General features: G+C 33.9%; 2 non-coding genes across 2 annotated transcripts; both read right to left on the reverse strand.

Annotated features, from left to right (window-relative positions):
* Positions 1–9,039: 9,039 nt before the first annotated feature.
* LOC149424651 (5S ribosomal RNA) lies at positions 9,040–9,158 on the reverse strand. The gene has a single exon (XR_016302143.1). It is a non-coding gene; the product is annotated as a 5S ribosomal RNA (ribosomal RNA).
* A 322-nt stretch (positions 9,159–9,480) lies between these two features.
* Positions 9,481–9,599, reverse strand: LOC149424652 (5S ribosomal RNA). The gene has a single exon (XR_016302192.1). It is a non-coding gene; the product is annotated as a 5S ribosomal RNA (ribosomal RNA).
* Between the last annotated feature and the right edge of the window lie 11,706 nt (positions 9,600–21,305).

Below are 21,305 nucleotides of genomic sequence, written 5' to 3' on the forward strand. Positions count from 1 at the left end.
CTTTCAAAAATATTTGTCTTAACTCTAACATCGACATTTTTTCAGATTCACTGCCCAAATTTAAAAGTGGAATCATATCAATAATATTATAAATTATCCAATGCGCATACATATACACACACTCATACATACACACACACACCTATACACTACACACGTCACTCGGTATTTACTGAACATAAGTATCACACATGAGACATTCTAAGGAAACATATCATAGGTACCTTAAAATATTTTTTTTTTAAATTGTTTCATCACTGTAACCAATATACTGTTTGTTTATATAAAATAAAATAAATTGCATTTAGTTGAAAACTTAAGTAAACTGTGTATTTTAAACTATTCCAATTGCCTCACTTTCTTTTTTTACCACGTGTAAACGTACCTCGAAAAATCCACAAAGTCGTGTTTATAGTTTGGGTACTTACATATTTGAATATAATTTACTGTAAAACATTACATATCTCGATTTAATCTTGATCAAATATGAGAAAAGCAGAGTCGCAGGACTGCTCTATAAAGGACTTACACTGTATGGTGAGTGATGAGATGCCTGAAAATAATGGAAAAATAAGAGGAAAGAATGTTTTTTAATAAAATGTTACCGCACTAGAGTCCCTACTGCTCCCAACCGTCTGGAGGAGTGGACTATGGCATCCCCAATTGGGGTATGTTGTGAGGCTGAAGTTAGTGGTAAGGTAAATTAGATGGGGTAGACAAAGGTGGGGAAACACATGGCTGTTCAGGTCTGGTCACTGAACATGGCCGAAGCCGTTTCAAGCAACGTTTCAATTCTTAAGAGTGGTCTTCTACCAGGGTGATACTGAAAGTATCTTCCACTCTGGAAAGTGCCGCAAATATACAATACATTATTTTTGTATATTTGCGGCACTTTCCAGAGTGGAAGATACTCTCAAAATGCAATTTATTTTATATTATAGAAACTAACCGTTTATTGGTTTGTTGGGAGTATCTTCCACTCTGAAAAGTGCCGCAAATATACAATACATTATTTTTGTATATTTGCGGCACTTTCCAGAGTGGAAGATACTCTCAAAATGCAATTTATTTTATATTATAGAAACTAACCGTTTATTGGTTTGTTGGGAGTATCTTCCACTCTGGAAAGTGCCGCAAAAATACAATACATTGTTTTTGTATATTTGCGTCACTTTCCAGAGTGGAAGATACTCTCAATATGCAATTTATTTTATATTATAGAAACAAACAGTATATTGGTTTGTTGGGAGTATCTTCCACTCTGGAAAGTGCCGCAAATATACAATACATTATTTTTGTATATTTGCGGCACTTTCCAGAGTGGAAGATACTCTCAAAATGCAATTTATTTTATATTATAGAAACAAACAGTATATTGGTTTGTTGGGAGTATCTTCCACTCTGGAAAGTGCCGCAAATATACAATACATTATTTTTAATGAGTTAATGGTATTTGAACCCGTGACTTCCAGCTTGCTAATCGAGAGCCTTTTTCCTCGACCACAGAGGCCGTCAAAAGTGACAATGTACATGTTAGTTTATATATCAAACTAACTCAATAGATAATTTTTCAATGAAAATCTGAATTATGTTTGGTAAGTATATTTTGGACAAAGAAATAATCGATAATGTCTAATTTATTCAAGTTTGTTAATCACAGTAAGTTGTAAGGCTTAATCGAGCGGGGATGAAGTCGAGAAGTAGGTAACTGACTATACAGATCAGTATTCTACTCATTGTGTTCTACCCTTCATCATCTACTCGTCTTGTCTGCGGGGGACTGTAACTCCCTAACTGTGTACATCAACCGATTTAAATTACACTAATAATGTCTACGTCTTTATTAATTGCGAGGCTATTCTGCCCAGTACAATGGCTCCTTCTGCCTACGTGCTATATATTTTAAATTAATTATTCCCAAATATCCTTCTTCGTCCCATTTGCCATTTTCCGACCCATCCGACTGTTCGTTCCGACTCTCATAACACGTGCTCAACTTTTCAATCCCATCATACTGTCAATGTCAATAAAAATGGTCTGTTCGTTGTCCCGAATTCCCAAATTTGATTAAATCGAATATTTCATTAAAATACTTACGATTTCGCTTGAACGTACCTCCCCAATGCGGAAAATTCCGATTTTTATTAAATTTATTGAATAAACCGTCCGCTGACCGATTTATTTCTGAACTGTACCTTATTCATCGAGAATGTTTTTTTTTCTGGAAAAAGTCCTTTACAGCTGATAATAATAGTAATAAATTTCACTCGTAAAATAAAAGTGATAAATATCTCTAAATAGTATAAAATAAAGTCGCTATCCGCGTCTGTCTGTTTGAGCGTTTAGTTCTTCTAAACTACTCACCGGATTTTGATAAAGTTCTCACCATCATTTTTTCTGGAAGATTTACATATATAAAACGTTGGTATTATATTCATATAAAGTAGAGAAAAGTCAATATTTTATAATAAAGTCATAAAATGTTCTGGCACTACATTGATAAAGCTGTCTAAACCTTATAAGATACGATAAAATACATAAATAATAATCCGTCGATAGTCAAATCGAACCCAAAAAACTAAATTCTAAAATAAAAATATTTTATCAAAACGTACGTGGACTAAGAACAAAATTACAGGACCTGAAATCAACCTTACCTACTCTGGATTACGATTCTTACGCTTTCACTGAGACATGGCTGAACAAAAACATTGATACTACGGAATTGGGTTTCTTTGAACACACAGTGTACAGACAAGATAGAAGCAATAGCAATAAAACTAGAGGAGGTGGTGTGTTAATATCGGTAAATAAGAAATTCAACTCAAGAAAACTCAAATGCATCTACACTCATCTGGAACAACTATTCATCATGGTGTCTACCAATAAGGAAAAAATTATTGTTGGCTGCTTATATAAACCCCCTTCTTCTGATGCTCAATTATACAAAGACCATTACCTCGAAGCTGAAACAATACGAAGAAAATTTCCAGATGCCACTTTGATATTAACAGGAGACTACAATCTACCTAATGTAACGTGGGACACAGAAAACAATAAAACTTCATGCACGGACAACATCAGTCATGGTTCCCATGATATAATCGAGATGTCAAATTTTTTAAGTCTCCGGCAGTTAAACTATGTCTACAATGTTAACGCTCGTCTTCTCGATCTAGTGTTTTCCAATTCTTCTTCTGTAAAAGTATCCGCATCTGCTGAAGATATTCTCCCAATCGACAAGTATCACCCTCCTTTAACGATCGAATGCTACAGTTCAAAAATAGAAAAAAATCCATCTCCAATAACAAAATTAAACTTTTTCAAAGCTGATTTTAAGCAAATCACAAATTTTCTATTGTCTACTGACTGGAACTTTCTTGACTTTGAAGAAAACCTAAATGTAATGGTAGACAAATTTTACTCAATTTTAAATAATGCAATTGAATTGTTTGTACCCGTCACTAAAATCACTGTGCACAACTACCCAAAATGGTTTAGCAACGACCTTATTAAAATAATTAGAGACAAAAAAATTGCTCATAAAGTTTATAAATCGTCACGTGATCCTAAAGATTATGTAAAATTTTGTGAACTAAGAAAGACAACTAAAAATATGTCCAAGTTATGTTACAAAAGGTGTATCGAAAACTGCGAAGAATTGGCAGCAGCTAATCCTCAGAACATTTATAAATTTGCGAACATGCTCAATAATAATGACTCTAGTATTCCGTCAAACATGTATTTAGATAATAAAATGGCCGATACCCCCCAAGAAGTCGTCAATCTGTTTGCTGAATTTTTCAGCAAAGTCTATGATACTGCAAACAACTCTCCATTATTCGATACAACTACAGCTAACAATGACAACAAGATCGATTTTAGCCAATGTATATTCAAAGAAAGCGATATTAGAACTAAATTAAAATCCCTTGATATTAATAAATCGGCTGGTCCCGATAACATTCCTCCAATTTTCTTATCAAAATGCTTATCAGTTTTAACATTACCTCTAACTAAACTTTTTAACTTGTCTCTAAAAATTGGTACCTTTCCACAAAAATGGAAAACCAGTTTTCTATTTCCAATCTTTAAGAAAGGAAATAGATCAGATATCTCTAACTATAGACCTATATGTATCCAATCGTCAATCCCTAAACTATTTGAATCTGCTCTGCTTTCTAAACTCTCGCCTGAGATTAACAAAGTTATTTCACATCGTCAACATGGTTTCATGGCAAAAAGATCTACTTTTACAAACTTGATGATCTATCAGGAAAACCTATTTAATACAATGCAAAAGCGTCTTCAAACAGACGTAGTGTATACTGACTTTAGTAAGGCATTCGACAAAGTCTCACATAAAATTCTCATACATAAACTTAGTGCCCTTGGAATAACAGGGAATATTTTGAGATGGTTTGAGAGTTATCTGCATAAAAGAAAAATATGTGTTAAACTCAACTCACACTATTCACACCAGTTCGAAGTCTTTACCGGCGTCCCACAGGGGTCTCATTTAGGACCAGTACTATTTTTATTGTTTATCAATGATATAACTACGGTTTTTGAGGGAGTCATGATTCTCTTATTTGCAGATGATCTCAAAATTTATAAAACCATTACAAATATTCATGACTGTTACGTACTACAATTTAATCTTGTGAGGCTACAAGAGTGGTGCACCCACAATGAACTATTTCTCAATATTGATAAATGTCAAACGATAACTTTTGCCCGAATCAAAAATCCCATTACGCATCAATATAGCATCAACAACATTTTCCTAAAAAGAGTTGAGAATATTAAGGATCTTGGTATTATTTTTGACAGGCAACTAACATTTGTTCCTCATATAAACGAAATAACCAACAAGGCCATGAAATGTTTGGGTTTTATATTAAGGACAGCGAAAGATTTTAAATTAATAAATTCCTTCAAACTGCTATTCACTGGTTTAGTTAGAAGTAATCTAGAGTATAACTCAACAATCTGGTCTCCATTTTATAAGATTCACCAATTAAAAATTGAAAAAGTGCAACATAAATTTCTGCGATTTATTAATTATAAATTAGGAATTCCAAACGAATATCTTAATTACACTTTCCTCATGAACTTACTAAATTTAACCGATTTATCATTGAGACGCACAGTGTGCGACTTAGTATCTCTTTTCAAAATTTCGAATGGCAGACTGGACGCCATTGATTTGACGAGTCTTATATCGCTCCGTGTACCTACGCGCGACACTCGACAGACCGCTCTATATAATGTTCCCATATCTGCTAACAATTATTTTCAAAACTCACCTATTCAAAGACTTCACATACTCGGTAATAAGTATAGCTCAATTGATGTTTATCATCACCAATCAGTATACAAACTAAAATACAGTATACTAGAATGTTTGTAACAGATTCATAATTTTTTTTCAAACGCATATTTTATTGTTTCATTAACTAAGCTTTGTTTTGTAAAATTCCCAATCGGGCAAAATAAAGATTGAGGATTACAAAGATGGTTTACAACAAACTGTAGTGTTTATCTTTATAATAATAATAACAAACTTACTTGTCTTGTGTGTATTACCTACTTACATTATTGTACTCTTGTAACTACACTATATTTATATAAACTTATCGAACTCATTGTCCAAATTCCAATAACACCGTAACTATATACTTGAATTGTATCTACTTAACTACCTACCTATATCTGTTATATTTTTCTCAAGTTTATGTATTAGTTTAACCTATGTTGTGTAAAATATTCAACCGACGTACTTTGTACAATAAACTTTGCTTGCTTATGTTTATAAAATAATAACACCATAACAATAACCCTACACATTGTTATGTAAGTTCATACTCAATTTATTATGCTATGTAATTAAAATATTTTATAATGCTACTGAACAACAAAACCCATAACATGTATATGTAAAAGCCTTCTAGGCGTTAATAAAATGAAATAAATAAATAAATAAAAATTATGTACTATGGAATTGTACACCTTAAAAAATCCTACAGAAAAAATTATCGTGGTATATGTCTACCTTCTAAGGATAATCCCCATCAACGCCGGGTACACGTCAGCTAGTACTTAATAAACCATACTTGTAGATTCAGGATAAAGCTCACAGGGGCTTTAGTCCTTTTAGCTGCTACCGAAAGTTCGCAGGTGCTATAGCGCTTTTAGCTGCTAACGAATAGAAAATGTAATTAAAAACAACTTTTAAAGGTACTTAAAGTGGGACCAGAGAAGGGCTAATTAGATATTTATTTTCTGTGCAATTGCATGACCTCCGTAATAATATTTAATGTTTAACGTATTTTTACCTTACTCAGGGTTACATCAGGTTGCGAGTTCAGTTATTACAGAAGGCCAAACTTTGTTGAATTAAATTTATTTCGTATAAGTTCGTGCTAGTTTATTTATTTATTAATCTTAAGTTGCTAATAGTTTTATAAACATATAAACATGTACATTGTTTGGCAAACATAATCTTTCTTTAAATATTTCAATAAAGTCACAAAAAAGAAACATTAATAATTGAGATAGACATATTTTCTTAATTCATTTTTGAACTTATTAATATTTTCTATCACAGCAATTTCCTTCGGGATTTTGTTATAGAGTTGAACGGCCTGGTACATCAGAGATTTTTGGGTGCTTGTTTTTATTCTTGTTGGCAATCTAATTTGCTTAGAATTTCTCGTCCCGTGTCCGTGTATCTCGTTATTGTAATTTATTTTTCTTTTCAGTTCCTTAGACATCATCCCTATGTTAATTTTATGTATAAAAATAAGTACATTCAAATACACAGTTTGCTTCACCGTCAAAATATTCAGCTCCTTTAACATGTCTCTTATCCGTGTGTATATGTTGCGCTTAAGTATTATTCGCATTGCTTTATTTTGTAGTATTTGCATTTTTTTCATTTTCTCTTTATTGCAGAGAAAAAGAATACTTGGACAGTAATTAAAGTGGGGTGATATAATTGTATTGTATATTATCTGGCATGTTTCTTTATTTACTTTGTTTCTGATTCTACTAGATTAATGTATTATTATTATTATTCTAAAGTTGAAGTATTTCCAGAGTGGTACAGTTCTCTGAATTTTCCCGGTGAAAGACCACAAATCAAGAAAGAAACGTTGCTTTATAAATAGCTTTAACCATGCTTTGTGAGCAGATTAGAATAGCCCACTTCCCAACCTTCCGTTTCCCATCACCTTCTCCTCCTAACTTTCTTCAGCTCACAATATACTCCATTGGGGAATGGGGATACCATTTTCTAATATCCGGACAGTGGGGAGAAAATTAGACCAGTCTTTCTTCACATTTAAAACATATTATTAATATTATTGAAACAGCAAACTAGAATCTTTAACTCTTCTCCAAAGTTCAAATCCCGGGCAAAAAAATTATTTTCTTTTTCACCCACCAATTTATGTTTCAAACAAAGTTGGTGGGTGAAAATGAAAAAAAAAATCTTCTTCACCCACCAACTTATAGTTCAAACAAAGCAGTTTCGTTGAACAATAAATCCTGGGGAATTTAGCAATGTAAGTTTAAATCTGATAAGTTGAAGCCCATTCCACTACATAATTAGTACAAAAGACCGTGATAACCTTAACCAGTAATGGAAGTTATGGTACTTGTAAGTATATCGATTTTAACACACACCAGAGACGGGCCGCAAAAAATGTTTTTCATAATGGTGCCTTTTAAAATATATAAAGCTTTGGAAAAAAGTAAACCAATTTTCGTTAAGGTTTAAATTTAAAAATAAACACTGTAAAAGGGGAATTGTTTTACCTGAAAACATCCTACCGGAACACGCATATCGTTAGGTTGATAAGTTGACACCTACTCGAAGTCACTTTCTATTACATTTTCCTCAAACATATTATCCACAGGTTACATCCCACGTAAACAACTTTACCTCAATTTCATTGTCACTTGAAACCGAATCAAAAAAAAATTACACCGATATGAAATCATTTTGCTTTTAAATCTTCGATGTCACCTCTTAACCATAACAACTTGATTAATTAACTCGGTCACGACGAGATTTAGATCACATTTTGATAAACAGTAATGATTTTATATACAGGATCGCCCACAAAGCAACTTCTTAACTTCGGCTAAACACCCAGTGAGGCTCACATTACCAAATAGTAGGTATATATTTTTTAATACTTCTTATCTCTAAAGATTATAAAATAAAGTCGCCATCTGCTGTTTGTGCGCTGAGTTCTTCTAAACTACGCAACTGATTTAGATAGGGTTTTCACTATCAGTTAGATAATTTATTTCCAAAGTTTATGTATATGATACATGCATATTTTATTTATTGAAAGTAGAGAAAAATCGATGTTTTGTAATTCAGTCATAAAAATGATTATTCTCGCGCGCTTACATTGCTAAAGCTAGCTAAACCTCGTGAGATACATCAATATAATCTACTACGGAATTGTATGTCGTAAAAAGGTCTACAGAAAAGTGTGTCATGGTATACGTGTATCTCAGTCCCCCAGCAACGAGGGTACACCTGTTCTGAGGCGGACTAAAGTTATTCACTTCTATTTTATATGTTTTAAGTCGTTTATATTTTGACTTTCAGCCGGATTATTATTGAAGTGAAACTTCTTTACGCGCGTCATGCAATTTCGAGGAGTAAAACCAACTCATGACCGAAACGAAAATGCGGGACCGATTAAAGTTCATTTGATGTAGTAAAAGTTTTGAAGTAAAATATAAATGCTTCTTAGCTCATCTCGACAACTGGCGTTGGTGGTGTAATGGTCAGCATAGTTGCTTTCGAAGCAGTTGATCCGAGTTCGATTCTCGGCCATGGAATATTATTTTTTTGTTTTTAAGGAATTTTTTTTTTTAATGGTTGACCATAATATCAATCCACTAAGTAATATTTTAGGCCTGTAGCATAATTGAAAAGTTAAAGAATGATATAAAATTTTTTATGATGTTAACGATAAAAAAATGAAAAAAAACATAAAATTAAAATAAAAAATGGGCCAACGGCACGCGGTGTTCCCAAGCGGTCACCCATCCAAGTACTGACCGCGCCCAATGTTGCTTAACTTCGGTGATCGGACGAGAACCGGTGTGTTCAAAATGGTATGGTCGTTGGCAAAAGTTAAACAATATTAATTTCTATTCTACCTGCCAATAAATATATGAAAATTAGTATAAAAAAGCCCTAATAATATTGAAAAAATTAGCAAGGTGTGTGCGAGGTTGATAAAAATAATCATTACATACGCGCTTGAAAAAGATCGTAATTACATTAATAAGTTTGTAGGAATTTTTTTTTTCAATGGTTGACCATAATATCAATCCACTAAGTAATATTTTAGGCCTGTAGCATACTTGAAAAGTTAAAGAATTTTATGATATTATTAATTATAGTAATGATAAAAAAATAAAAAAAACATGAAATTAAAATAAAAAATAGGCCAACGGCACGCGGTGTTCCCAAGCGGTCACCCATCCAAGTACTGACCGCGCCCAATGTTGCTTAACTTCGGTGATCGGACGAGAACCGGTGTGTTCAACATGGTATGGTCGTTGGCAAACGCTAAACAATATTAATTTCTACTCTACCTGCCAATAAATATATGAAAATTAGTATAAAAAAGCCCTAATAATACTGAAAACATTAGCAAGGTGTAAATATTATATACCTAGTTTAACTCACTCTCCTAACTCATCTTCGCTGTCTACAGGCAGAGCGCACGACTGTGGTCGTGAAGAACCGAGGTTCGATCCCCGCTTTAACTAATTTTTTTTTTCTTTTTTTATAACTTTTAATTTTTTTTATCACATGCTACTTATAAATATGTCAATAGACAGAAAAAAAGAGAGAATGAAATGAAAAGAGAGAGAGAGAAGAATACTAGAAGTTTCACTTCTGTCTTGCGTAGGCTTGACACACCCATTTTTTTTTGATTTTTGACGTCCTCCGTGGTCAAGGGTTCAAATACAGGCGTGCGCAAGTAAATTTTATTTGATTAATTTGCGTTATTTTACAATTTAAAATAGTATGTAGTTTACTTTCGGCACGTTCCAAAGTGGAAGATACTCTCAGTATCGCCCTGATGTAAGACCACCATTCAGAATTGAAACGTTACTTGAAATGGGTTAAGCCGTGTTTTGTAACCAGATCTGAATAGCCAGGTACTCCTCACCTTCCTCTTCCCCATTTCCCCCCCCCCCCCCCCCCCTACTACCTTCTCAGCCGCACAACATATATCCAAATCGGGGATGGCATAGTTTCACTGGCTCTAAACGGTTGAGAGCAATTGAGACTGTGCGGTATTCACATTAAAGAAAAATCTATTCGCTTTATATCTGTGGAAAGGATTTTGTGGAGTTTTGTCGCGAAATAACGCATTTCTTTGTCAGAACCCGGTTATGTATCTTGGAATATCTTTTATGTCATTGTGATTTGATCTAGTGTGATGAATACGCGGTATTGTAGAGGATTCCGTATTTTTTAATAGTTTCAATAGGAATTTTTATTTGTTGTACATTTGGTACAGCAAAACAATTGAAAATTTAATCGAAGGCATTCTTATGAGTACTTTCAGTATGGTCTTTATGATTCATCTTTTAATTGTATTAGGTTATGTATGTACTTAGATATAGCAAATCCCCAATTAAAAATTGAATATAAGCTTGACATCCTGAATAAGCAATCGAAGTACATTATTTGCATAAACCTCTCACACTTCAGCTTTATCCCTTAAATACATTTAGCCCTGAAATGGTTCACAGTCACCTCCGCACTACCCTCCCACAATCAGATAAATATAATAACTTCAACTTGTCGCACTAGTGCCTACTATTCACCCTAAGGCTGATCTATGATAAATTGGCCATTAAATGAAATGAAAGATTTGCAGTAATAATGGCTTATTTTTTGCAGCTGAATTTTTGCAAAGCACATCTTCAAGGTCACTCCACAAAAAGCAGGCAAAATTTAAAAAAAAATAGCGAATTAGTAACTGTAAATTTTGTGGGTTGTAAAAAGTATATCGTTTAGTTATATAATTGTTATTTGAAGTGATTTAAATGCTTTCTAATAGCAACAAAAATTTGAATAGTTTTCCAATACGGCAGCTGAGTGCTTTAGTCAGTATACATTCTTGGCCCACGAACTGATCAATTTGAAATTCTAATAAGTATTTGCCCCACTAGTTATTTGTGTTCTCAAAACTACACTTCTCTCAAGTTGAAGTTTGTGAATATTAATGACTCTTATTTTCTAGTTCAATTTATGCACACCTTTGAATTTCATTACTCTCTTATAATAATTAAATAACGAGCCGTGACTGCAAATAACTGGCCATGAAAACCTCAGTAGACACCGCAGATAAAAAAATATCACTATGAATATTTTTATATAAAACAATATTAATTGAACACCATTTTTACATTCATCACGTCAAACAAGCTGTCACTTGTAATAATAACTTACTTTTAGCACTTAATTTCAATTGAATATATTGTCAGTCATCGTTTTTAATTGACCAATTCATTAAAAATAATCATCGGCTCCCCATTATCAAATACATAGAACAATAAAGTTAATGGGAACAACACAATACAACACGCACACGTAATAACGAAGCCCACATTTAATTAGTCATATAAATGCGTGGAATAAATAGTTTTTGTAATGGATAAAGTTTTACGTTTTCATTCGGCTGAAATTTGTTTACAAAGCTCGCGGAAAAATAAAGTAGCGGGCACCGCGTGCAGCCGTCTCGGCGGCGGGTAGGGACTAGCGACACAGAGGGTAGAGGCAGGCAGCTGGCGTCCGGAGCCACTAGGCGTAGCAGGGAGGAACATCGGGCCTAGTCTAGCCTCGCACCTCCCGGGCCGCCTAGAGCGCAGGAGCCTGCTGGAAGCTGGAAGTAGCTTGCTACTTGCTGCCGGGCCACTCGCCATCCGACACAAGAAACACCATAACAATGAATTATTGGATTCAATTCTCTCGCTTTACGAACTGCACGGACGATGATCAACTCACCGATAGAAAACGTCAATTTCATTTAGACTCCAAGGATGTTACAAAAGTGTCAACGGACAAAACTTAACTCATACATTTTAATATAGAAAGACTACATTAATTTATTTTTTTTTAAAATATGGAAGCATTTTACGAAGTAATTAAGGTTTGCTAAAAAACATGATAAAATTGTTCTGATCAATTATGTTTTCTTATTTTTATTTTTATATATAATATATCTTCTGATTTTATTAAGTTATGCTGCCTTAACTAATCCAGGTATAAAGCACTGGCATTGACTATGTGGGATTATTCGTTAATTAACTTTTTTCTTTGTTAACTACATTTATTTTCTTTTTTTCTCTCCATAGTAGGTTTATCTTGTTTTTTTTTCTCTTGCCGGTTGAAGAGAAGGCTTGTTTTCATGACCAAATCTTAAGAATATTTGTGAAGAAATATGTATTCTCATTTTTTTTCGTGGACACTTAACATATCGACTGATTTAATAAACATTTCATTAAGTTTTATTAAGTTACCTATTCCAGGTATATCCACGCACTGGCATTGCCTGTGTTGTTTGTTATTTATTTAATATTTTCTTCTGTTAAATATATTTATTTATTATGTATTTCTCTTCATAGTATGTTTCTTTCTCTTGCCGCTTGAACTATTTTTTCCTAGAAATTAATTACCTCCTACCAAATATGTATTATAAATAAAAAATAAATAAAAATATAAAAAATAACAAAATTTATAAAATGCTAGGGTATTTTTAGGCATTAAGAGTCTTACTTATATAAAAATACCTAATACCCCGCTGCAGCTATACGGTGAAGAGGGCCGTATACTGTTCGGGTTAAAATCTTTACTCATTTTGTTTTTTTTTTTTTTTAATTTCCTTTATTTTTTCCCAATTTATACATTTGACATTACAGTTTTATAATAATAAGAAAGGGAACCCACTAAGGCGCAGCCTGTGCGTGGGTAATATAAGTGTATACATTATATTTTTGTACCTAAAAATAACAGTAAGCATATAAAGAAAAACTGTAGGATTATAATCAAAGTTGGTCTAAAAGATTGTGCAAGAGGTGCATATTTAAAATAAATCAAAGTAAAAATAAAGATTGTAAGATAATAATATATATGAAGTAAAAGAACACAAAATAAAATAGTAATAAATTTACAGAAACAAATAGAAAAAGAGAAAAAATAAAAATTAAATGAATAATGCTTCAACATTTGCATTGTACAGCCACAACTTTAATTCTTTTTGGTATTGCGCTAGTTTAGTTGTTACTTGATTTTTTTTTTGGTAATAGATTAAAAGTGCGAGGTCCAATAAAGCTACTGTGAGTTTGCATTAGTTTGGTATTGGTTTGTGGGGTATAAAATAGATGATTTCTTCTAAAGTTGATTTTGGGCTCAAATTTTTGAAATTTGTTTTTGTTTTTCAAGACATATTTCAGGTTTTGAAGTAAAAATAGTTTACGGAGATTGAATAGTTGAGATTCCTTGTACAATTGATCAGTCAAAAATGTCCTCTTTTTATTATATATAACGTTGATAATATGATTTTGTACTATTTGTAGTGGTTTTATAAATCTATCTATTGAGGATTGCACTAGAGAAAAATAAATCATTTTCAATTTATCAACATTGATTACTTCCTTAAGTTTATAAAATATGTACGTCAGATATCTTAATTTAGAAACGGTGTTATTAATTTGTAGTTGCCAGTTTAAATTTGTGTCAATATAGATACCCAAATATTTGATATTTTCAATTTTTCCAAGTTCAAAGCAAGAGGCGCATGTTACTTTATTACAGTTAGCATTGTGTAATCTAATTTTACGATTATTGGGAGGTTCGTTTTTACTGTTTTTATAAAAAGATAGGTAAAATGTTTTATTATAGATTAAGAAAAGTCTATTACAAGTTAGCCATGATAAGACTTATGAAATACATTTTGTTGCATTTAAAAAAGTTTCAGGCCAGGATTTTTCATTTAGTATTATTGCTGTATCATCAGCGTAAGATACAATTTTACCAGGGATTACAACATTACATAAATCATCAATATATATTAGAAACAGAATTGAGCTAAGCACAGTCCCCTGTGGTACTCCATTTTTGATCACTGTTTCTGTGCTATGAAAATTCCCTATTTTTGTTTTTTGTAATCTGTCTTTAAGATAGTTAGTGAGAATTAATAGTGCATCTAACAACATTCATACAAGTTTTTTAGATTGGCACCACATTGTTCTAAACCTAAAAAACACGGTCATTTTCGTATATTGCGTTTAGTTCCTAACGTCACGTTTATCCAGATGACATTTCCGATGAATTGATTGAATTACTCCCTAATTTCAGGGGTCGGGCGGTTTAAAAATCTGCCAGCCACTAATACCGCCGTATTATGGCCGGTATACTCAGTAAGCGTGCGCGTGATTATGAGTAACGTTTTCTACTAAACCGTTCTTATCCCTCCGTATTATTTATTATTATTAAGAAGGCTTAATGGTAAATATTACTGTACTTACTAAAAGAATAACAATCTGTGAGGGTTGTGAACAATAAGTTTATACTACATAACTTTCATTATTAAGTTTTGTTTTGTTAAGTAAAGATTTTGTTTTTGTCAGGTGAAAATTTCTGCCAGTAAACCATTTTTGTGAATACCGCATAAGAATACCAACTACTCTCGATAATCTGGAGCCAGTGCGACTTTGGCTTCCCCATTTGGGATATGTTCCATGACTGAGTAGGGAAGAAAGGAAACGGAAAAAAGGAAGAGGAATAAAAAATATATAAACCTTCATGCACATAATGACAGTAAATAAATTTAAAAAAATTAAATTCATACGATAAATACATGTCTTCAAGTTGGTAAGGGAAAGAAAAGGATTAAATGCTGAAGGAAATAAATCATTCTGCTGGTGAGAACAGAGAGAGCCTTTATATAATATTTAAGCTTGAAAGTGGAAATAAAAGAGCGCCCATATATCATCATGATATTGAGTTTGAAAATGAAAAATTTTGAGTTATTAGGGAACCTTTAAATATCCCAGTGAAAGGCAATTTACACACATGATTCCGATTAATTTAATAATAGATGACTATTTACTGTTGTCAAATTCGACTGAATATTACAGGATGACTGGAATTCATAATCTGGTATTATCATTACTGGAGATGTAAACACTACCTTGGGTTTTGAGAGGTATTTTCGAGTGGTGACCGAAATAGCTGACACTAACGAGAATTATGTACATGATTAAGAAAGGTTGGCCCTAGGAGTAAAATTTTGTCGCGCCATGTCAAAACCAAATACAGATAAGTTTTCACTGTAATCGATAGATAATATTTGGATGATTTGGATTTTTGAAAATAATCTCATGGGTGACGTGTTAGGACTGTTACACGGTCACCAAATACGGGTTAACCCATTTCAAGTAACGTTTCAATTATGAATTGTGGTCTTACATCAGGACGATACTGAGAGTATCTTTCACCCTGGAACGTGCCGCAAATATACAAAATGTTATTTTTAATGAGTAAATTTTAAAATAACACACATTAATAAAATTATAATTTACTTGCGCACGCCGGGATTTGAACTCGCAACCTTTGGTTTGCTTGTCGAGAGCCTTACCCCTCGACCATGGAGGCCGTCCGTGGTGGCCGTTATGGTTTCCGGCAACGTATTAAAATATTTCATCCCCTTTGTAAAGTAAACTGTTTTTCGTATTGGCTCTGTCCTTATTGGGTAGTCTGATTTCATTGCACGTCCTTGTGTTATGTCTGTGAACGTCCTTGTTTTATATAATTTTGTTTGAAAAGTATTTTGGTAACAGTTTGTTTATCATTAATGTGTAAATATTATCGCTTTCAAAGTCAGCATCTGTTTCACTGTTAGCCAATTTAGTGTTTAATATTTTAGTCTCTTCAGAAAATCTATTTCGCCTAAGGATTACTCTCATTGCTCTATTTTATTTTGTTCTCCGTCGTTACACAAATATGAAATCGGGACCTGCCGCTATCCAACGTCTGCTTTAACTCCTGGACTATCATGAGACTTTTATATCTGCATTATTCCTCCAATACTGAGATACTTTTTGTTTACAAAGGGATTCATCTCTAAATCACCGATTCGTACTCAGTAAATGTAACTTGAGATTAATCGCTTTTTTACATTCTTAGCATCTGCCCGATAATGAACAATGCTATACAGTCAGAAGCGTTGGCTTAAGAATGAGGCGGTAATTCAACATAAATATAAAAAATAATTTTTTTAAAAACACTGAAACTCATCTCGTATTCTTTGACGATGAGAATTTTTAATCACAACCAAATTTTGTTTCAAACCAATACGAGGTTTTTGAAAAAAACAACTTCAACTGTTTGCAGAATATATTTCGCTTTTCACCGCCAAAAAACGCCCCAATCTAAATAACCTTTTTACTTTTAACTAAAAAGAGTAAAATGAAAATCTTCAACGACAAAAAATTTATACTCCAATCGAAACGTGTCCAAGTGATTCATTCTGTTTAATTTTGCACGTTTCGTTCTCTTGGACTAGGTAGGCTACTAAATTAACTAATAATTTTTTTATTAGTTGATAAATATTTTTCCGCTTTTTTTCTATGACTCTTTAAAATACTTCATGGAGGTTTACATAATAGCCTTATTATCCCCGTCAATACCCAGCCCCACTGAAGAAAGTTAATAGAAACCATCAATAATTGACGGCCTCTGTGCTTGAATGGTGAGGCTCTCGACTAAGAATCCGGAGGTGGTGGTTTCAAATCCCGGCGTGCGCAAGTAAATTTTATTTGATTAATTTATGTTGTTTCACAAATAATTCATTTAAATTAATATAGTATATTTGCGGAATGTTCCGGAGTAAAAGATGCTGTTAGTATCAACATTTGAAATTGTTTTAGTCGTGTTTAGTAACTAGCTCTGAATAGTCGAAAACTTCCCCTCTTTCCCATATCCTTCTCCTCCCCAATATCTTCATCCTCACAACATACCCTAAATCATGATGGCATTATCTCACTTGCTCACACGGGTGGGAACACTCAAAACACTTGGGCGGTATTCACATCAAAATAAAAAACACCATCGACTTATTTTATGTCAAATTACAGAACAAGTTCTCACCATAGACTAAATACACATCAATGGTTCTCACATTTTAATGTGAAATACACAAAATATGTTTAATGACCCATGTTTTACGGTGATTCAAATTAATTTTGATGATGATGTGCTACATTCTAATTTTCGCTCTTTACATCAACATAACATTTTGTAAGGAGATAATTTGGCGGAATTCATTAACGGCTTTCCTAAATTTTAATCGTTTGAAGCTCTAAATAATGTGTATAATTAACATAATAACCGTGGTGAATGTAGATAACGTATGTAGATATGTAATACCTGAGGAAGCTCGTGTAAGTTTTACCACCCCGGAAACTACTAGCTAGGTACTTATTAGAGGTAGGTAGTACGCACATTCTAATCTCTTTGATAAGAACCTTGCGGAAGGTATTTAATTGCCTGGGGCACTTCCTAAAACTCTCGTCACAATTTGGCGACATTTTTTGTTTCGCTAGCGAGAACTGTTAAATTCTTGTAATGTTTGCCACTTATTTTAAAGTAGGCTAGTTTGCTAGTTTTACTATCCAAACAGAGCTTTCATGAAACCAGACCACTATATGGTTCAACTGTTGTCCGGACATGGGGAATTCAGGGGGAGACTTCACAGACTCTCCCTATCACCCCATCCCAACTGCGCCTGTGGCAATACGGACCAAACCGCCGAGCACATTCTGTGGCACTGCGAGATAATGACGGATGCGAGAGATGAATTACTGAGAGGCCTAGATGAGATTGACATTCCAAAACAAACGTCACTCAGCCACAATAACAACACAGATAACGCAGCGAATCCACATAGAGTAGTAGAGCCAGTTTCCAACCTTTCCTACTACAAAGAGCACAACAACAAGAAATGTCTGCCGACAAAAACCTTCGAAGCAAAGGACAAATGCCCGCGACAACGAGCTTGGCTACAGATGTATCTTCACAAATTGACATACTTATGGAGAAAATGGAAAAAAAAATGGTAACAAAAGTAGAAGCTTTTAAATCGGCAATTATAAAAAAAATTGACGATGAAAACTTAGAGAGTAAACACTGTAGTGATCTGCACTTTTCAAACTTTTCCTTCTCTTCTTTCTACGATAAATTTTCTTTAAGTCCTATAGGTAACTTTTCCATAAGGCTTTGGTTATGTGTATATCCGGGGTAGGAATGTCCTCCCTGCCGTCTTTACAAACCCTTGCCCCTCTCTTTATTACACACCCCTTCAAGTGTGTGCACCCTAGTTTGTCTACGTGGTTTACGATCTTGAACGTAATCATTTCACGTGACGGTTCAGTATAAAAAGGCTTCACCGAACGTTGTGTTGGTTTTTTGTTTCTCGGTATAGAAACCTAGTTATCTATGTATGTGTGGTATCCCTCGGTTCTTTTGAGATAGAGTGAGTTGAATCCATTACCGCTGTGTTTTAAAGCTATTTCATAAACCTTATTTTCTAAGTCGCCTGCTCCCCAACTAGTTACGTGATTCTATCTATCGTAGGGTAATGTGAGTATAACAAGGTGTTAGATTTTATATGTGTGATAAACATACGATAAATTTATGGTGTTAGTTATCCGCGCCATCCATGTATATATTTTGGGAGGGGAAGGAGAGGAAAGGAAATGAATTTGTTCAAGCTAAGATTGGCTCCTCCTCTTTACCAAACAAAACCGATGGATGATAATTTGAGCAAGGCGATCGATATCTGCGTGTCTAGATATCACAACCGGCCGGGTCTCCCCTTGTTCCAAATCGGCAACCGTCACGCCAGAATAAAGAAAACCAGGTCTCCTCACCAATTTCAGAATTGCCCCAACCTCATACACCTCCAGGATAATCTACTTTACTGAGTGTAGAAGGGGAAAACCATGACATCCCTTGTCACAAATCTAGTCGCGAAAATGTGACACGTAAGGTCCTAAGTTACGCGCCACCTCCAGAAAACGTTGTAACTTCCTCGTCGTCGGGAATTTACATCCCTTTCTAGGTCAATAACATAGATAACACACGACGATCTTGTCGACATTTAGCCTGCTTCTATCGATAGGTTGTGTGCCTACCCATTCAGCCAATTATCATGTGAGATATATGTAAGGTTTACTCGAAATGCCAAATTTGGGATGAGGACTGTCTGTATTTTAATATTTGGTTCGAGTTATTATTTTATGAGGTTACTAGCATCCTCGTGTATTAGGTATGGGTAACTTCTACTGAATACCTTTCCTCTCAGGTAGGTATAAACGGATAATTGGTTTGATTTTTGCATTTAATTTAAAGAGGCTGCCTACCTCTCGAAAGGTACCTGTTGAGAAAAGTTGTTCGGTTGGTAGTTTTATTTTGGAGATTACCATATCCCTCTTTTGACTCTAGATTTGTTTTTGTGCATCCCAATTCGTAACTTAGAAAGTCAAACAATAGATGAAAAGTATTAAATTAGAAAGTCAAATAACAGAAGAAAAGTATTCATTTTGTTCTGTCTGGTTGCATTCGATCGCTTTCTATTCGGGCGGTCATACGCTAGTAAAATTTCCCCTTCGACTGACTGTACACCGCGCCTCGGCGTACATATGAAAAGGTCACTGGCCCGTCTCCCTTTTTCAGCTGATAGATAGTCTGATTGACACATTCCCTTTTGAAACATTATTTGGGCGGCAGGGGTTGTAAACTTGGATTCTGTATCCGTCCTTTAAAGGGTCTTCTAGAATTTAATAAAATATAAAAAAACTCACCTTGTTAGTCACCTCCAAATCCTAGTGTGAAACTTACCTGGTTACACACTACATAGCTAAATCAGTTTAATTTTCGATCTCCTCCCTATCGGCTTCTTTCCTCCTTTTAGCGAAATCCTTGCAATTTGTTCAATTTTGGTCCCCTCCCTACGCCTATAAAAGGGTAATTAAATAATTCTGTGAATACAATTCGTCAATCTGTCAGGATTCGAACCCGAGTTTTATGATTTGTTTGATTCTCTGGATTACGGTCTCCGTGGTTAGAACGCCATCTCGCCAATCGTTAATTCTTCCTTAATCCGATTAAACACTTCCTGCCTTTAAATACGTTCACTCTGTTTCTAAACGCAATCATCATTATTATTATTTCCATGATTTTAAGACAAGTAACTTAGTTTTAACTACATATTTTCGAAATCACGTTTAATCTAACACACTTTATATTACGATCGCGATCGCCCAACTCTTAGCGCCCCTGGGGTGATTTTTCACAAAACGGCGCTCTACAAATCATCCAATTATTCCTATCCTCACTGAGTACAACCACTTTCACTTCACACAAACACCGGATCAATAATATTTCACTTTAATTCAATATTCCACAATACTTTTAACACCATCTGAATTCACTAATTAACTGTAATCTCACACATCACTTCTGATTTGTATTCATTTCTCGGAGTTGTCAACGTACCCAAGTTCAAAAACCGACTGTCCTGCGATCTCTTCTTTTTCTCCCTTCCCGTGGGAACATGTTTACTCCAAGGCCCGCCTGTCAATAAATCTCATGTTCTTATTCCAAACAAAAAAATTTTTGGAGCACGTTCGTTTCGTTTTATCGTTTGTTTATTTATGTGCGTATTCAAAACATCACAGCCTCCCTTTAGTTCTAAGCCCAGCGGGTAATCTCGCTTCCACGTGTTAGTCGATGGGATTAGAAATAACTATAGGTAATTTACGTTTCTCGAATACCTCTGTATTTATTTATTTTTTTATTTTAAATTTTATTTTAATACTTCCAAAATGTTGAGCGCCCCTGTTCTTCGGTTTTTTCTTCGCAACCTACCATCTGTTTATATTTTGGTTCCCGTGATTCTATGGTTAGAATTCCTTTTTATCTCATTCAATAACTCATGTCACACTTGTTTATTTTAGAATTTTAAACTCCGAGATAATTGTTTATTAAAAAACAGCACTTGACTTAACTTTGTGTTTTTTCATCTCAATGCGCTATTTGTATTATATTCGGGTGTTATTTATTGTCATGTTGATTTTTTTTGTCCTCGGCGGTGATCCGATGGTTTTTTTTCTATATTCTTATCTTCAAGTCCGTTGTAGATAGTTTATTTTAAAGATTGACCATTAATCATGGAGGCAATATTCGT

The sequence above is a fragment of the Hesperophylax consimilis genome, chromosome 4 (assembly GCF_061612785.1).
Source record: "Hesperophylax consimilis isolate HC1 chromosome 4, BYU_Hcon_1.0, whole genome shotgun sequence".
In the NCBI taxonomy this organism is placed as follows: Eukaryota; Metazoa; Arthropoda; class Insecta; order Trichoptera; family Limnephilidae; genus Hesperophylax; species Hesperophylax consimilis.